This window comes from Opisthorchis viverrini (assembly GCF_000715545.1).
Source record: "Opisthorchis viverrini unplaced genomic scaffold opera_v5_29, whole genome shotgun sequence".
NCBI lineage: Eukaryota > Metazoa > Platyhelminthes > Trematoda > Opisthorchiida > Opisthorchiidae > Opisthorchis > Opisthorchis viverrini.
In genome coordinates, this window is record NW_008751685.1 from 669,480 (window position 1) to 675,479 (window position 6,000).

Below are 6,000 nucleotides of genomic sequence, written 5' to 3' on the forward strand. Positions count from 1 at the left end.
CGCACAGGTAATGGTTGTATGCATCAGGGGCGTTTACAGTGCAACCGATGCAGTGATTGCGTTGTAAAACCCGGGTATTCATTTCAGTATCCATTGTCAGGCCTATTGACGGGAAGCTACCTCTGTCAATGGAAATTCAGTCTCCACTCGCTGGAAAGCACTGAGACGCTTTCAGGGAGATGAGAAAGAACGAACACCTGTCTGTTTGCAAAAGGGAGAAAGATGCTTGTGTGCCATTACTAGACGGCCGAGATCACAATTCTAGATTGGATATTATTTTGTCAGTCATCTCTAGGTTTCCACTAGTTTCTGCAATCATAATCTGATTTCAGAAGGTTGATTCCCGGAACATAAACTTTATACCAGGATTCTCATATGCTTTTGTAAAATTTGCCACACTAGCCCACACAAACACCACGAATTCTTCCGAGGCTTTAGTCCGAATTATTATTTAATTGTCAGACTGACAGCTTCGAGTCTGGTAGAGGATTTCCTCCAAGTTTTTCAAAAAAAGTTGTTACTTCAAACATTTTTTTATGAAAATAGACTAGTTTATGAAACCAGTGGAACAAAAGCTCTAGATAACTAATTGGCTACTTAATTTCGGACTTTCCAGCTTTTTTGTTTTTTTCGTATTACTCGGGTGTAAACAAAATTCAGATTTGGTGCCCATCGTTTTCGGCTGATGGGTGGTTTGTTTATCCGTTATTATGTTTCAAACTCTTGGGCTTCTTCACCAATATCACTGAAGGAGGCAGCAGACATCAGCGTCCCAAAGGTTTTAAGAAAACATATCCTGATTCTCTGGGCTAGCGAACGAACATTGCGCGAAAAATCCAAATTTACCAGAGACATTTAGAGTATCTTCTACAACCTAGCCTTGTTTGGCAGTGAAATCAGTGTTAACAAAGTGATGATACCTTTACCAACTGTGATCCAACTAGGCAACTACACCCGCTAAACGGTAAATCAAAGGTACTACACGGCAACCTGGACTCTACTTCAAAACACAGACATGTGAATAATTTTCCAAACGTGTAATTCCGAAGCAGAGTGACGTTTTCACTCCGAGAAGTGGTTACCGTACATCATTCGGGTTGCTTTGGTGCTCTTATATTAACAGCTCGACTGCAACTTTGTAAAAAGGAGGATTGGCATGCACTTCAGTGATTTGTCCTTTATACTCCTCTTTATAACAATAAAACGGGCTACCATTTTTCCCCTCTCGGTGCTCCATGATGTAACACCACGTCGATTAGTGTGGTCACTTCTTCTCATCATTCTCCGCCTTCAAAAGTCTGTATCAACCACCATACCCCATGAAAGTCGAAGTAATGAGGTTTTTCCTGCAGACAAATGACGTTTTTTAGGCCGGCCTCCATTTTGACTTTGTACTAATCTGAAGAGAATACAGCCAGTTTGATTGGGCAGTTCATGTGTGCCACGTCTTAAACTGACTTTGCAACCATAAATAAATAAAAATCAAAAATTAAAAAAAATAATGATGAAACCATTTATCAGGAAGGTCAGATTCCTGAAAGCAGCCTCAGAACGCCCGGAACCTACTGCTTTACCAAAAACCCAACAGGAAAGCCGGCAAGCATCCAGGCCAGTCAGTTATTCAATCAATTCAGCAAAACCTGATGAGTGTTCTTGCACGCCACAGAAGCACGACCGAATGTGATCAGCGTTCAGGCTTTTCATAGAGGCACGATAGATGTTCTTGATGGGTGCTCATTAACGCCTATCAAATAGCCTGGATCAATGTCAGAAAGTCCCCTTAAATAGCGTGAGGCCGTTGTAACTTTTGCTTTTGCACTCACGCTCTCGTACTCGTTTGTTTGGAATATAGCGTTTGTGTTCCCTTCTGTGAGTCTTTTTTTTCTCCGGCATTAGGTACTGGAGCGGATCAGCAGCGGATACCAGAGATTGACAAATCAGCAGATATAACTCCATTGATAAAATAAATAGATCTTGATGTTTCGCCCTCTGTTGATCACTTGAAAACTACAAGTAACTCCGGGACGCTTTATGAGCTGTGCAGAATGCCCGACTAGATTATCCAAGTTAACTGTACAAATGACGTGTATGACACCAGTGTAATCTACGCTGGCTGTTTGTCGACTGAGCGAGCGTACTAACTCGAACTTTGTGGCTCCCGCTCCTGCTCAAGCCAAGATGATCGGACTAATCACTAGCTGCAGGTACTTAAGCCGATGTTCTGAGCACCGAGTCTATTAGCTTAGGCATATTTTCCTTTGTCGAACGGTCGACTTAAAATACTCTTATTCCAGTAGTAGTGTTGATCCGTGCAATGGACCACCCCCTCTTTCCATGCAGACTGAGTAGCCCAGATTAACTCTGGGTGAACTAACAGGTCAAAAACTCTAGATATGGCTGACCACTTGGCTTAGTATTAAGGTGCCGTTTGCTGTCACGAATCAGCTGGCACTTCTACACCCGTTTCAACTAGCACGTAAGGCTGTTTCTGGGAGCCAAGGTGTGACGAATTTGGCAGGAGATGAAAATGGAAAGCTGGCTGGAAAATTAACTATCAAATTCAGGTGCATGAACGCTTTAGCACAAACTGAGTAGCGCCACTAGCTTTTGTTAATTATATATACCGATTTTTGACGATTGATTTCGGCTCAAATCAACACCGCCAACAATCGCTTCCTTGTCAGTCAGATACTTGGCCGAGTAAAGACTTTTGATGCCTGCTGGTCCGTCTATCCTCACTGCACCCGGATGACTACTTTTATCCGTCTTGTAATACGCACTGTACTGTACGAATATGGAACACTGTTACTTGGTTCTCACTATCAAGGCCAGATTATGACCACCCCGTTTCTATGCCGACTGAGTAGCCTAGATTAACTCTGGGTGAACTAACAGGTCAAAAACTCTAGATATGGCTGACCACTTGGCTTAGTATTAAGGTGCCGATTGCTTTCACGAATCAGCTGGCACTTCTACACCCGTTTCAACTAGCACGTAAGGCTGTTTCTGGGAGCCAAGGTGTGACGACTTTGGCAGGAGATGAAAATGGAAAGCTGGCTGGAAAATTAACTATCAAATTCAGGTGCATGAACGCTTTAGCACAAACTGAGTAGCGCCACTAGCTTTTGTTAATTATATATACCGATTTTTGACGATTGATTTCGGCTCAAATCAACACCGCCAACAATCGCTTCCTTGTCAGTCAGATACTTGGCCGAGTAAAGACTTTTGATGCCTGCTGGTCCGTCTATCCTCACTGCACCCGGATGACTACTTTTATCCGTCTTGTAATACGCACTGTACTGTACGAATATGGAACACTGTTACTTGGTTCTCACTATCAAGGCCAGATTATGTGTGCTTAGAATTCGGCAATCGAACCGCACTGTCTCCTCAGTAAGATCTAACCCTGAGTTCCATCCCTTTGACCTTTCTTGATTGTTGCAACCCGGTATCACCGCCTCAAGAACCTATTGTCTTTCCACACGCCACCGCTAGCGAGCGCAATGCACAACGCGTGCGAGAAACGTGTTTCCACGTGGCACAGCGCTCGGGATTTCTGTCTTTTAATTTGGATGCAAGAAGAGTGCGTGGTCTAATATAATTTTGGCCGTAAATTGCGGTGAACATGTTTGTTCCAAGAACAAATATCTTCCCTGCCAACTATTCTGTCTACTATACTACCTAAAAACTTCCAGAAGAGGGACCAAAGCGCCGCACTATTTCCATCCCTCAGTTATACGCGACGTTGTAAAGGTGAGTATTCGACAGAGTATTGTTCGATTTGATTCAAAAGTTCATGAAAGAGACAATCGAGGACAATAAGTAACTAGCTAGCATAAAAAATCCATCACCTACCAATTTCTCGGAGCGCACTCCTTGATTTGTGGAAAATAGTCATTACCAAAAACCTGGGACACCAAGTTTTGTACTGCCTTGTGAAGCCGACCTAACCGCTGGTATTTACTACAAAATACTGTGTTATGTATTTTGAGAAACAATTCCGGTTTGTTAGTCCTAGACAACTCTTAACAAGAATAATCCTTCTACCACTTGGTTGAATTTTCACCATATCAGGCTTCTGGACGCACAAGTCAAACATTACGTACATAAAAAATAAAAATAAAACTACTTTGAATGATGATTCAGTTGTATCGGTCAGAATAAACTTTGCGTTGCTACTGGGTTATTGTGTAAATTGTGCCATATCGATTCCCCTGGTGTACTTTTCAAAAGGTTAGCTCGCACAGTTTTTTCTTCTATTCAGACAGTTCACGTTGCCAGCATTTCAGCAAAGGCTTGACATTAAGCCACGAGTTAATGCTTCTTATTGCGCATATGCCAGTGCCAATAGCTCCCGTTTCGAGCGTAATGGTCTAAGCTGATGTCCTCGCTTTAGCTAGACGACTGTCTGCATCCACCAAAAGCCCACTGTTGTGTTTCAGGCGATAGGAAAACGACAAGAAAAGTGTCCAAATATTTGACTTTATATATTGGCTGCCTGGTCAGTCACCGTCTCAGACCTAGCCGAATTTGTGGACGCAAGTTACCGGTAAACTATCGACACCGCGTCGGCCATAAGACCCCCAGCACGCATACTTTGTGCATACGATAGGTTACCCTTACACTCTGACGAAACGTAGGATCCGGATAGTCTAAATGCTGGTAATCACAGAACTCCTGGAAACCTTGGATGTTGAGTGCTGCAATTTCCAAATGTAACCGCTACGTGATTCACTCGAATACACTGTTCCATCTTTTATTGTTTGGACTGAATTAATTTGATATTTTTGCTTGCAACAACCGAGCATATAATTGGACAACTGGTTACGGAATTTAATTTAGACAACATCTAACAAATAACTAATACAGTGAACGATTTGAAGTTTAACTCTTAAATTTTTTAGATCAAAATCTACGATTGAATGCACATCTATGGTAGGCTTACTGAAGGGTATTGACGAGGACAGTTTGAACAAACATGTCACCAGTAGAAAAAGCCAGCTGATACTCATGATGATACCGACTTTCGCGTCAAGAGATGCAAATGTGGTCCAAACAACTGTTTATCTAGTCAGCCACGCTACGTGAATATGGCCAATAAAAAATGAGCCATTACTTGGCACCCTGCAATCAATTTTTAGCCAATCAGGTCCATCCAACAGCGCTGATTGCACTAGAAAGCGATTCAGTCGATTGTCAACGTAAACTGATTGACAAAATTAGGGGACAGTCGTTTGCCTCCGTTCTTGTCACCAACGCAACCGCTTCATCTGTATTTTACCAAGGTGTGTGTGAACATGTGTATCCACGCGGTCAATACTCATAATTAATTTTCGACTGCAAAACTTATGCAGAAGAAACAGAAACAAAACCAAGTAGTTACAAACGCCAAGGTGTTCATAACTGAGCGCTACTCAATACAAACCTCATTGCATTAGTTGGAAAAGTTTGGGGCCGATTTAGATGTCATCGTTTGGCAAACAGTCAATGGATTTATTGCTGAGCAACGTTTCGCTTCTGACACAAAAGCTTCGTCAGGCCAAGTGAGTAAGTAAGTAGGTTGATTGGATCGTAAGTCAGTCAGGAAACCAATCCGTGAGATTTCTTATGACTAGCCGACTTGATCAGTGCTGAGGGTTCAGTCAGATGTTCCTGTATGTTGGTTAGTGGGGATGACTAACATTTACGATAGATTAGTTAGGGGAGAGAATTAGTCTTCATGCTGAACCCGGATATTTCGTCCTTGCTTTTTAGTCTAGGACACCTTAAAGGAAAATTCCTCGATACGTCACCAGCAATAAGTCTACCGACCGTTTACCCAACCTCTCCGAAATCATTGCATTAACTTGCACTTTTTTCAGTCCATTTATTAAGGGAATGTCTGCTTCACTGCCCTATTATATGCGCTAGGATCTGGATTCCATCTTGTCTAGACAGTAGTATATGTGCTTGTCAATAACCACGGGCCAGTATCTCCCAAAGTGAGTCACTAACAAA

The 6,000-nt window shown here is 42.4% G+C and overlaps 1 protein-coding gene across 1 annotated transcript in view; it reads right to left on the reverse strand.

The window, feature by feature from the left end:
- Window positions 1-6,000, reverse strand: part of T265_02385 (hypothetical protein) — a gene marked incomplete at both ends in the record, with an annotated part of 44,978 nt that overhangs the window by 15,185 nt on the left and 23,793 nt on the right. The window lies entirely within an intron of this gene.